This window comes from Hylobates moloch, unplaced genomic scaffold (assembly GCF_009828535.3).
Source record: "Hylobates moloch isolate HMO894 unplaced genomic scaffold, HMol_V3 SCAFFOLD_8, whole genome shotgun sequence".
In the NCBI taxonomy this organism is placed as follows: Eukaryota; Metazoa; Chordata; class Mammalia; order Primates; family Hylobatidae; genus Hylobates; species Hylobates moloch.
The window spans coordinates 82,434,748-82,447,437 of NW_026652283.1; the positions used below are offsets into that span (position 1 = coordinate 82,434,748).

Genomic DNA, 12,690 nt, shown 5'->3' on the forward strand with positions numbered 1-12,690 from the left:
AGAGACTCAGATGTATACTAACTACTTACTCATTTGAGGGAGAATTGTGAGGGGTGTTCAAAACACCCATTACTATGATCGCTTCAGGGCCTCTCTTGTTCTCTCTCTTTGCCTTTTTTTTTTTTTTTTAAATGAGACGGAGTCTCACTCTATTGCCCAGGCTGGAGTGCAATGGTACAATCTCGGCTCACTGTAACCTCTGCCTCCTGGGTTCAAGCAATTCTCCTGCTTTAGCCTCCCGAGTAGCTGGGACTACAGATGTGCACTCCATGCCCAGCTAATTTTTGTATTTGTAGTAGAGACGGGGTTTCACCATGTTGGCCAGGCTGGTTTTGAACTCCTGACCGCAGGTGATCTGCCTGCCTCAGCCTCCTGAAGTGCTGGGATTATAGATGTGAGCTACCACGCCCGGCCTCTCTTTGCTTTTTGTTATTAGTGCCCATAACATATGCTTTCATGATTGGTCTGTTCAAAACCAATAGGAGGGGTGGGTTTTGTTGTTGTGTTTTTTGTTTTTTTGGTGTGATCTTGGCTCACTGCAACCTCTGCCTCCTGGGCTTCAGCAGTTCTCATGTCTCAACCACCCAAGTAGCTGGGATTATAGGTGTGTGCCACCCTGCCTGGCTAATGTTTGTATTTTTAGTAGAGATGAGGTTTTGTCATGTTGCCCAGGCTGGCCTTGAACTCCTGACCTCAAGCAATCTGGCTGCTTCAGCCCCCCAAAGTGTTGGGATTACAGGCATGAGCCACGACAGCTGGCTGTATGAAGTGTCTTGAATGAAATCAGATATCATATTTTTATGTTCTAAAACCTGAATAATGTTTTTTAGTTTTGAAAATAATTAAGTACTTCAGTGGTTAAATTATTGGGAATACGTGGAAGAAGGAAGAGGGAAGAAAAGGAGCTGGAGTGAGAAGGGATTAAAGTAGAAATGAATTCATTCTTCTGTTTATATTTTATTCACTTTTGGAGGAAATGTTTTTCTCTTTTCACATGTGTTTGGCATTTGCAAAAAGATACACACTTAAGTTCAATCCATGTGGAGTTTGCTAAATTTCAAATGAATCACATAAATCACTTAGCCACTTCACTCCAGCTGTTGGGCTGTCATGTTTTCCTGAATCATTTAGGAATATGCCCAAGACTGCTAGGCACTTGCCATTTAAATTATATGTAAGCTTAAATACAAACAAAAATCACAACTCCCATTTCCAGACTTCTGTACTGTGTTAGCTATATCTTTCGAAAAATAAACAAAGGGATTAAGGTAAGATCTGGTGCAGCAATACAGCTGAGTTCTGGGGCCAAGTTTATAAAGCATGTTGGAGGCCTTACCCTTCTTATAAGCCCAAGTTCATGGGCACCATAACTATTAATCTTGATTCAGTCTTTTGGTCTAGTATATGCGTATTAAATTAGGCCTTTCAAAGCAAATGAGGAATGGGCATGAAGTTCACTGTTGCTTATTTAATACTCAAGGAATTGTCTTTTTTATATGAAGACCTGTGTTAGGAAATCCAGGTCATCAAACTAGCCAAGCACAAAGTAGGAGCTGAGAAGTAGGGGCCAAGTAAAAGGGCAGCTTATGTGCCATGCTACACAATTAGACCTTCATTCTCTGGCTAGCTGGTGAGAAAGGGAAACCTTTAAAGTGATTTGAGCAGTGACATTTGCCTTTTACAAGGCTCTCTACTGGAGATGGACTGGAGGGGTTGACCATGGAGCTGGTGCCTTCACAATGAGCTTATTGTAGTAGTTAGGTCTGCTCAGCACCCAACAGCACCAGGCACCACCTGTTAAAAATGCAGACTCTCACTCCTGTCCCTCCCTGTCCCAGACCTGCTAGATCAGAATCTGAAGTGATACAAGGTCCCAAGGTAATTACACATTGAAGTCTAAATAATTGGCAGTATTGTTTGTGATCAACTGTAAGAGAAGTATGATAATAAAACCTTACTATATCCAACCACCCAGAGTGAGTGCGTTTGTCAGGTTATGTTTGATCTTTACTCCTCTGTTTTACTGTAGGTGCATGTGTGCCTGGGGAGTAGGCTCTTGAAAGTATTATATCCAAAAGGCAATGCCTGAATTATAATCTACTAGCTTGGAACTTTGGATCTCTAAATACACATTTTAAATCACACAGATCTGAACTTAATCTCACTCTTTCACATTTTGGTTATTTATCAGACATTTGAGTTCCTATTCAGCACAAATGCCATGCCCAGACCTGGGGATGCAAAAGCAGTATAAGGCAAGGTTATTGCTCCCAGGGGTCATAAGAAGGTAAGGTTTGAAAATGTACAGTATTATGTGGTTAAGTGGTAAACTGAGGGATTTATTTATTTTGTCATTTGGTTTGCTTTGATTTGTTTTTAGAGGCAGGGTCTCCCTCACTCTGTAGCCCAGGCTGGAGTGCAGTGGGGCAAGCATAGCTTACTGTAACCTCGAACTCCCGGGCTCAAGTAATCCTTTCGTCTCAGCCTCCTGAGTAGCTGGGACTATAGGTACATGCCACCATGCCTGGCTAATTTTTAAAAATTGTTGTAGAGACAACAAACAAGGACTTTAGAGGCCTGCAAAAGAAAATATAGTCCATCCTAGGAAGGAAAAGAGCACTAAACTAAATCTAACACTTAATCACAATTAATTCTGATATATTGATATGCTCATGTGTGTTGGGGGAGGTACATGTATAAAAACGAAAGGGAATGGGAGATTATAAAGAGAAAACATTCCTCCTAATACTAGCTCTTAACTGCCTCGGGGGGTTATAGGGTAGTACTTCTAATGGAGATTCAAAGGTGTCAGCTTCGCTCAGTTGTTAGAGAAGATTGGAGAGGCCCTTTTATTCTTTTCTGCCATTGTATGTATACATAAATAAATCCACAAATAATAATAATGAGAGTGCACAAAGAATTAAGCTGCCAAATGTATTTCCTGTTGTGAACAAATAAAGGTAGAGGTCTTCTCTCCCAAAAAGAATAATCATAGGCTAGGCACAGCAGCCTACTTTGGGAGGCCGAGGTGGCCCAATCACTTGAGGCCAGGAGTTCAAGACTAGTCTAGCCAACATGGTGAAACCCTGTGGCTCAAGCCTGTAATCCCAGCACTTTCGGAGGCCCGGGCGAGTGGATCACCTGAGGTCAGGAGTTTGAGACCAGCCTGGCCAACATGGTGAAACACTGTCTCTACTAAAAATAGGAAAATTAGCTGGGCATGGTGGCACATGCCTGAGCACATGGTAATCCCAGCTGCTTGAAAGGCTGAGGCAAGAGAATCGCTTGAACCCGGGAGACAGGGGTTGCAGTGAGCCAAGATTGCACCACTGCACTCCAACCTGGGCAACGAGACCGAGACTCTGTCTCAAAAAAAAAAAAAAAAAAAAAAAAAAAAAATCAAACCACGACAGGGCTTATAACTTTAGTTACTTGAGTGCAAGTGTTAAGATTTGGTCTTGGTTTTCAGTCAGAAATTCACATATAGAATCAATCAGATTAATTTCTCTATACTGAAGAGCTGAGTCCCCCTCAGTTCTTAGGAGATACACACATTCCCCTAGGCTTCAAGCCAGCCTCCTTCTAGATTACGTCTCCTTCAAGCCTGTCCCTGCCTACACTGGCAGTCCTGCACCATGTGCTTCCTCAGCATGGTACAAATGGTTGCTTATAGCTCTGTCATGCTTTTTCATCCTGGGAGCATACAAGAAACTCAACCAGAGAAAGTTAGGAGGACTTTGTGAGAAAGTGGCATTTGAGCTTTAAAGGATGAGGAATTTTTCAGTAAGCAAAGATAGGCTAAAAGGAAAGCTGGAGCAAAGGCAGGGAAGGAAGGGAGTGTTCGGGATATGTTTGGGGAATAGCTCTGTTTACTTGCAGGAGGAACATAGGCATCATAAAACTTGTAATCCAGCATGAGGTTGGAAGGGCATTGTTGGGGATAGATCTTGGGGATTTGAAAATGTAAAAGAATATGAACCTTTAGGCCGGGCGCGGTGGCTTACGCTTATAATCCCAGCACTTTGGGAGGCCGAGGCGGGCAGATCACGAGGTCAGGAGATCGAGACCACGGTGAAACCCCATCTCTACTAAAAGTACAAAAAATTAGCCGGGCGTGGTGGCGGGCGCCTGTAGTCCCAGCTACTGGGAGAGGCTGAGGCAGGAGAATGGCGTGAACCCGGGAGGCGGAGCTTGCAGTGAGCCGAGATCGCACCACTGCATTCCAGCCTGGGTGACAGAGCGAGACTCCGTCTCAAAAAAAAAAAAAAAAAAAAAAAGAATATGAACCTTTGTATGGTGGGAAACCTTTGAATTTTTTTTTAGTAAAATTTATCTCAAGGCTTATGTTTATAGGCCCTAAAATTCAGAAGTGGTACTGTAAATAAAGGAATTGACAAGTACTTGTGCAAAGCAATTCAGTCTTTAAGGATGACTTTTTTTTTTTTCCGGTCTGAGACAGTCTCATTCTGTCGCCCAGGCTGGGGTGCAGTGGTGCGATCTCGGCTCATTGCAACTTCCGCCTCCCGGGTTCAAACGATTCTCACGCCTCAGCCTACTGAGTAGCTGGGATTGCAGGCATCCACCACCACGCCTGGCTGATTTTTGTATTTGGAGTAGAGACGAGGTTTCACCATGTTGGCCAGGCTGGTCTCGAACTCCTGACCTCAGGTGATCCACTCGTCTCGGCCTCCCAAAGTGCCGGGATTGTAGGTGTGAGCCACCATGCCCAGCCTTATTATTTGTTTTTTAATTTTTATTTGTCTTTGCTTTCTTTTGGATTGATTTAGAATTTATTTCAAGTATTCTGTTTTTTGTTTTTGTTTTTGTTTTTCCTACTGGCTTAGCCATACCTCTTTATTTTCTTTTATTTTTTATTTTTTTGAGCCATGGTTCACTCTGTTTCCCAGGCTGGAGTGCAGTGGCACCATCAGGGTTCACTGTAGTCTCCACTTACCAGGCTCAGATGATCCTTCCGTCTTAGGCACCCAAGTAGCTAATTTTTGTACATTTTTGTAGAGACAGGGTCTCGTGGTGTTGGTAACCAGGCTGGTCTCAAACTTCTGGTGTCAAGCAATTTTCCTGTTGTGGCCTCCCAAAGTGCTGGGATTACAGGTGTAAGCCACCACACCTGGCCTGCTTTACTTCTTGGTGGTTGTTTTAAGACAGTGGTTCTCAAAGTTTGGTGTGGGGACCTCTAGGTTCTTAAGACTCTTTCAAGGGAGCCACAAGGTCAAAGCTGTTTTAATAATAATATGAAAACATTACGTGCCTCTGTCACATTTGGTACATTCACAAATATACCATAGAATTTTCCAGGGGGCACATGACATATTTGAATGCAGAAGGCAATGAGACTTCAGCTGTATTCTAAGTGAGATGTTAAAAGAGATTTCCAAAATGTAAAACTGCCTCTCTTAACTGAATTGCTTTAGTTTTGGAAAACAGTTATTTTTCACAAAAAATTATATTATTGTTATATGTATTGTTATATAATAGATTTGCTAATGTTATTTTAAAATAATGCTTAATTTTTTTCTCAGTTTAACTTAATTTCTAATATGAAAAATTTTGATAGCCATAACCCATATGAATAAAAGCTCTTTGCAGTCCTCAGTGTTCTAAGAGTATAAAGGGATCTTTATATTCTTTATACCTACACATTTGAAAAAACAATGTTGTAAGGTTTACAGTATGCATATTTATCTTATCACAGTCTACCATTAAGTCCTATATTTACCCACATATTTACCATTTCCAGCACTCTTCATTCTCTCATGTAGATTTGAATTTCCATCTGGAATCATTTTCCTTTAGCCTAAAGAATTTCCTTTAACATTTCTAGTATTTCAGATCTACTGTTGATGCGTTTTGTCAGCTTTTGTTTGTCTGAAGAAAGGTATTTATCTTACCACTTTTTAAAAAGTAGTCTTTATTTTTAAATCAATTTTAGTTCTATTTTGGCATAGCAAAATTGAACAGGAGGTACAGAGAGTTTCCATATACCCCCTGTCACTACACACGCACAAGCTTCCCTTTCTGTCAACATCAAAGCACAAGAGTGGTACATTTGTTACAATTGATGAGTCTACTATGACCCATTATTACCACCCAAAGTCCATAATTTACATTAGTGTTCATTCTTGGTATTGTACATTTGTGGGTTTTAACAAAGGTATCATGTCATCTATACAGCATCACAGTAACATACAGAATAGTTTCACTGCCCTAAAAATCTTTTGAGCTGCCTCTTATTCATCATGCCTTCTCTCCTCATCCCTCTTCCCCGGTTCCTGGTAACCACTGATCTTTTTACAGTTTTCCTAGTTTTGCTTTTTCCAGAATGTCATATAGTTAGCTACAGTAGGTAGCCTTTTCAGATTGGCTTCATTCACTTAGCAATATGCATTGAGGCTTCCACCATGTCTTTTCATGGCCTGATAGCTCATTTGGTTTTAGCACTGAATGTCTGAGTGTACCGCAGTTTATTTATTATTCACTTACTGAAGGACATCTTGGTTGCTTCCAACTTTTGGCAATTATAAATAAAGCTACTAAAAACATCCATGTACAGGTTTATTATGACAGATACTTTCACTGGATATGGAATTCTAAATTTATATTTTCTTCCTTTCAACACTTAAAAGATGTTTCCATTTTTTAATAATAGTTTATAATAAAAATATAATTATCTTTTTCCCCCATATGCCTTTATTTTGCCTTTTATAAACAGTTTTTAGCGGTTTGTGATATACCTTGGTTTTGTTTTCTTTGTGTTCAATCTGCTTGTGATTCTTGTACATTTTAGATCCATGATTGGTAGTTTTCATCAAATATGGAAATTTTTTTCAAATATATCTTTTTATACCATTGTCCCTTTTCCTGGGACTCCAATTATATACCTGTTATTAAACCGCTTGATACTGTCTCACAGAGCACCACATCTCTGTCAAATTTTTTTCAGTTCTTTTCTCCCTGTGCTTCAGTTTGCGTGGTTTCTGTTGGCCTCTTTTAAAAGTTCACTGATTTACCTTCTGCTATATCGAATTAGCTAAGCTCATCCATTGATTCATTTTTAAATTTCAGTTATATTTTTCTGCTCTCAAATTTTAATTTGCATATTTTTTAATAGTTTTAATTTCTTTTTTATTTTTAACAGTGCTGATAAATACCTTTCACTTCATTGTGTTTTTCATTTTTTATTTTATTTTTTTTCAAGACAGGGTCTCACTCTGTTGCCCAGGCTGGAGTTCGGTGGTGTGATCTCGGCTCACTGCAACCTCTGCTTCCCAGGTTTAAGTGATTCTCCTGCCTCAGCCTCCCGAGTAGCTGGGATTACAGGCGCCTGCTACCACGCCCAGCTAATTTTTGTATTTTTATGGGGTTTTGCCCTGTTGGCCAGGCTGGTCTCAAACTACTGACCTCAAGTGATCTGCCCATCTGGGCTTCCCCAAGTGCTGGGATTACAGGTGTGAGCCATCGCACGTGGCCATTTTTACTTCATTTAAATGTCCACTTTTTGTAGTCAAGTCCCAGAATAAAATGCTATTTTTAGGAATATGTTTAACTGAAAAACTGCATTTAAGTGTTGGCAGTTAAGCAAACTAACTTTGCATGATAAAGCCCCTATCAAGTATCTCATACTTAAGCAAATACCTGCAAATCATAGTTTGTAGCTTTATTGTAGCTTTTTTTTTTTTTTTGAGACGGAGTCTCGCTCTGTCGCCCAGGCTAGAGTGCAGTGGCGCAATCTCGGCTCACTGCAAGCTCCGCCTCCCGGGTTCGCGCCATTCTCCTGCCTCAGCCTCTCCGAGTAGCTGGGACTGCAGGCGCCCGCCACCACGCCCGGCTAATTTTTTTGTATTTTTAGTAGAGACGGGGTTTCACCGTGGTCTCGATCTCCTGACCTCGTGATCCGCCCGCCTCGGCCTCCCAAAGTGCTGGGATTACAAGCGTGAGCCACCGCGCCTGGCCTGTAGCTTTTTTCAAAATACATTTTATACCATGTGTTCCCCAGGAAATCCCTGATATTTTTTAAGTATTAATGGGGTTAGAGTCCCCGGTATTCTATATGCAGACCACTATACTCATATTTGTGTGTTTTTTATTTTGTTTTTTTGTTTTATATTTGTGTGTTTTAATAAGTTTCTGATCCATAGGCTTACATTTTTATAGAAGCTACAGTTTGAGTTCCATAACCAGATAAAGACAGGGCAGCCCTGTGATCTGCAGTGGCTCACACCTGTATAATCCTAGCACTTTGGGACGCCAAAGCAGGTGGATCCTTAGAGCCCAGGGGTTCGAGACCAGACTGGGCAACATGGCAAAACCATTAAAAAAATGCAAAAAAAAAATTAGGCATGTTGGTGCACATGTGTAGTCCCAGCTACTTGGAGGGCTTAGGTGGGAGGATCACCTAAGCCCCAGAAGTCGAGGCTACAGTGAGCCAAGATCATGCCACTGCACTTGAGCCTGGTGACAGAGTGAGACCTTGTCTCAAAAAAAAAAATTAAGAGTTTGGGGGGGGTGTTTGATAGCTCAGGGTTAAGACCATTTGTTGGTGACATTGAGATGGTCGAGCTAGTCTACAACAAATCTATCTGAGGGGAACTTGGAAGTGTTGGCTGTCTTCATGGCCTCAAAGGCCTCTGCCCTGTGCACTACAGTGTAGCCATACTCCTGCCCTGTGGTCAGGTAGGGCATGCTCAGCCAGTAGTGGTTCTCCAGATGACCAATCTACTGCTACCAGGAATGCTACTGTGGTTGGCGAGGGCAGTCAGGAACATGATGCCACCTGTGCTTCTCAGGAGTCTGTCCCTTTGGCCCAGTAGTTTTAATTTCTTCACTGTGTTCATGTTTTCTTTCATAACTGTGAACATTTATAATAGCTTTTTAATAGTTGCCTATTTTCAGTTGAACACTGGACATTGTGACTGTTACATTGTTGAGTTTCAGAATTTTGTTACTTTCCATTAAGAATGTTGAGCTTTGTTCTGATAGCCAGTCAGGTTACTTGTGGATCACCTTGATTTTTTTAGAGGCTGTTCTTAATCTTTGTCGGGTTGAGTCCAGAGTAATTTTTTCTCTTACGGTATCTCCTAAGGCATCGCCTGTCTGGGATCTCCACTGAATGCCACAGGTTATCTAATGGATATCTCTTCACTTTAGCTGATGGAAGCTCACATGTTTCCCAGCCTTCTGTGAGCTCTGAGAATTGTTAGCTTATAGTTTATCTCAGATACTCTAAATTCCAGTCCCTGTCTCCTTAGCTCACTGAGAACTCCATGCTGTGCTTGGGTTTTCCTCTCTGCCCCAGAGTCTGGTAAATTTCTCCAGGCAGAAAAGCCAAGGTAATCATAGGGCTTACCTCATTTTGTCCCTTGTCTCAGGATCAGTTTAGTGCTGCTTAATGTCCAATGTGTGCAAACTGCCTTTTTCATGTATTTTGTCTAGTTTTCCAGTTTTTAACTCTGAGAGGGCTAATTCATTTAACAGTTAATCTGCCATGACCAGAAGCACAAGTCTGGACAAGCTTTTTAAAAAAAAAAAAACAAAACACAACAGAACAAAACAAAAAAACAGCATCCTGGCTAACACGGTGAAACCCCAATTCTACTAAAAAAAAATGCAAAAAATTAGTCAGGTGTGGTGGGGGGCGCCTGTAGTCCTAGCTACTTGGGAGGCTGAGGCAGGAGAATAGTGTGAACCCGGGAGGCGGAGGTTGCAGTGAACTGAGATTGTGCCACTGCACTCCAGCCTGGGCGACAACGAGACTACATCTCAAAAAAACAAAAACAAAAAACAAACCAGCAGCAGCAGCAACTTTATTGAGGTATAATAAACCTAGTATAAAATCTAGTCACTTTAGATTTACAATTTAATAGCTTTTAGTAATTTACCAAATTATGCAGCAATTACTATAATCTGGTTTTAGAACATTTTCCTCCTCCTGATAAGACCTCTCATACCCATTTGCAGTGACTTCCTAGCCCAGGCACTAATCCATTTTCTTTTTAAATTTTATTATTATTATACTTTTAAGTTTTAGGGTACATGTGCACAATGTGCAGGTTTGTTACATATGTATACATGTGCCATGTTGGTGTGCTGCACCCATTAACTCGTCATTTAGCATTAGGTATATCTCCTAATGCTATCCCTCCCCCTTCCCCCCACCACACAGCAGTCCCCGGTGTGTGATGTTCCCCTTCCTGTGTCCATGTGTTCTCTTTTTTTGTTTTTTGAGATGGAGTCTTGCTCTGTCGCCCAGGCTGGAGTGCAGTGGCGCGATCTCGGCTTACTGCAAGCTCCGCCTCTCGAGTTCACGCCATTCTCCTGCCTCAGCCTCCTGAGTAGCTGGGACTACAGGCGCCCGCCACCACGCACGGCTAATTTTTTTTTATATTTTTTAGTAGAGATGGGGTTTCACTGTGTTCGCCAGAATGGTCTCGATCTCTTGACCTTGTGATCTGCCCACCTCGGCTTCCCAAAGTGCTGGGATTACAGGCATGAGCCATTTTCTTTCTTGATAGCTGTGCCTCTTGTGGGCATTTTATATAAATGAAATAATACAATACATGGCCTTTTGTGATTGGCTTCTTCTATTTATTTATTTATATATATATATATATATCTATATAGATATATATATATATATATACACACACACACATACATATACTTTAAGTTCTGGGGTACCTGTGCAGAACGTGCAGTTTTGTTATATAGGTATACATGTGCCATGGTGGTTTGCTGCACCCATCAACCCATCACCTACATGAGGTATTTCTCATAATGCTATCCCTCCCCTAGTCCCCTACCCCCTGACAGGCCCCAGTGTGTGATGTTCCCCTTCCTGTGTCCATGTGTTCTCACTGTTCAACTCCCACTTATGAGTGAGAACATGCGGTGTTTGGTTTTGTGTTCTCTTGTGTTAGTTTGCTGAGAATGGTGGTTTCCAGCTTTATCCATGTCCCTGCAAAGGACATGAATTCATCCTTTTTTATGGCTGCATAGTGTTCCATGGTGTATGTATGCCACCTTTTCTTTATCCAGTCTATAGTTGATGGACATTTGGGTTGGTTCCAAGTCTTTGCTATTGTGAAGAGTGCTGCAATAAAAATATGTGTGCATGTGTCTTTACAGTAGAATGATTTATAATCCTTGTGGTATATACCCAGTAATGGGATTGCTGGGTCAAATGGTATTTCTGGTTCTAGATCCTTGAGGAATTGCCGCACTGTCTTCCACAATGGTTGAATGGTTGAACTAATTTACACTCCCACCAACAATGTAAAAGCATTCCTATTTCCCACAACCTCACCAGTGTCTCTTGTTTCCAAACTTTTTAATGATTGCCATTCTAACTGGTGTGAGATGGTATCTCACTGTGGTTTTTATTTGCATTTCTCTAATGACCAGTGATGATGATCATTTTTTCACATGTTTGGTGGCTGTATAAATGTCTTTTTTTGAAAAGTGTCTGTTCATATCCTTGCCCACGTTTTGATGGAGTTGTTTGTTTTTTTTCTTGTAAATTTGTTTAAGTTCTTTGTAGATTCTGGATATTAGCCCTTTGTCAGATGGAAAGATTGCAAAAATTTTCTCCCATTCTGTAGGTTGCCTGTTCACTCTGATAGTAGTTTCTTTTGCTGTGCAGAAGCTCTTTAGTTTAATTAGATCCTGTTTGTCAATTTTGGCTTTTGTTGCCATTGCTTTTGGTGTTTTAGACATGAAGTCCTTGCCCATGCCTATGTCCTGAATGGTATTGCCTAGGTTTTCTTCTAGGATTTTTATGGTTTTAGGTCTTACATTTAAGTCTATAAAGCAAGAATACAGTGGGATAATTGCTATAGTAGAAGAATGTATGAAATGCTTTGGGAACAGAGAGATACATGGTTTGAGATGTATAGGAGCACAGTTTTACCTGTAGGTAACCAGGACTGAGTATGCTAAGTAGATAAGGTGATTTTTTGCAAAGGCTTAAGACAGGACAAGCCAGTATATATAGGAGACTGAAAAATAATTTGGTTTGGTGAGAGTTTGGATGCATATAGGGAAGTTAGCAAGACAAGATATGGAAAAGTAGGTTAGATTTAAATTGTCTGAAGTCTTAGTGCTCTGCTAGTATGGTTAATGTAATATTGTATAATAGGTACTTGGGAGTCAATAAATGGTTTTAATGCAAGGGAGTCAGTCACATGTGTGTCCTAGTGAAATGGGCTCATTAATAAAGGTGAGATCAGTAATAGTGAAATCAAATTGAAGAGTATTAATAGTTAGGCAAAGTTAGGAACTACGACTGGAGATGTTGGGGAATCTTGCCAAGACTGAAAAGCAGGATTGAGGGTTTAGCAAACAAGTGAGTAAGGAGTCATGGATGGCCTGCCACCCTCATTCTTAGCTTGGGTGGATAAGATCCCATCATTCAGTCTAGGGAATGAAAGAAAGAGCAGGAGGAGGTGTGGAGATAAGTTCATTGTGGAGTTTGAGCTCTCTGCAGTGGCTGCTAGGCAGGCAAATCTGGGTTTGAGTCATCAGTAAATTGGTGCTTGTTGGAGACATAGAGAGCTGTATGGAGTGACATGGGGAAGGCATGTAATGGGCAGATAATTCTTTGAAGAGTGCTGTCTGGTAGTAAAAAGCTTTTGATGATGAGACTAAACATTGTGAGACTGTTCCTTTTCTCTTTTC

The 12,690-nt window shown here is 41.0% G+C and overlaps 1 protein-coding gene across 3 annotated transcripts in view; it reads left to right on the forward strand.

The window, feature by feature from the left end:
• The window catches only part of SETD2 (SET domain containing 2, histone lysine methyltransferase), a 149,966-nt gene that overhangs the window by 128,855 nt on the left and 8,421 nt on the right, over positions 1–12,690 (forward strand). The gene's annotated exons all lie outside the window — the stretch shown is intronic.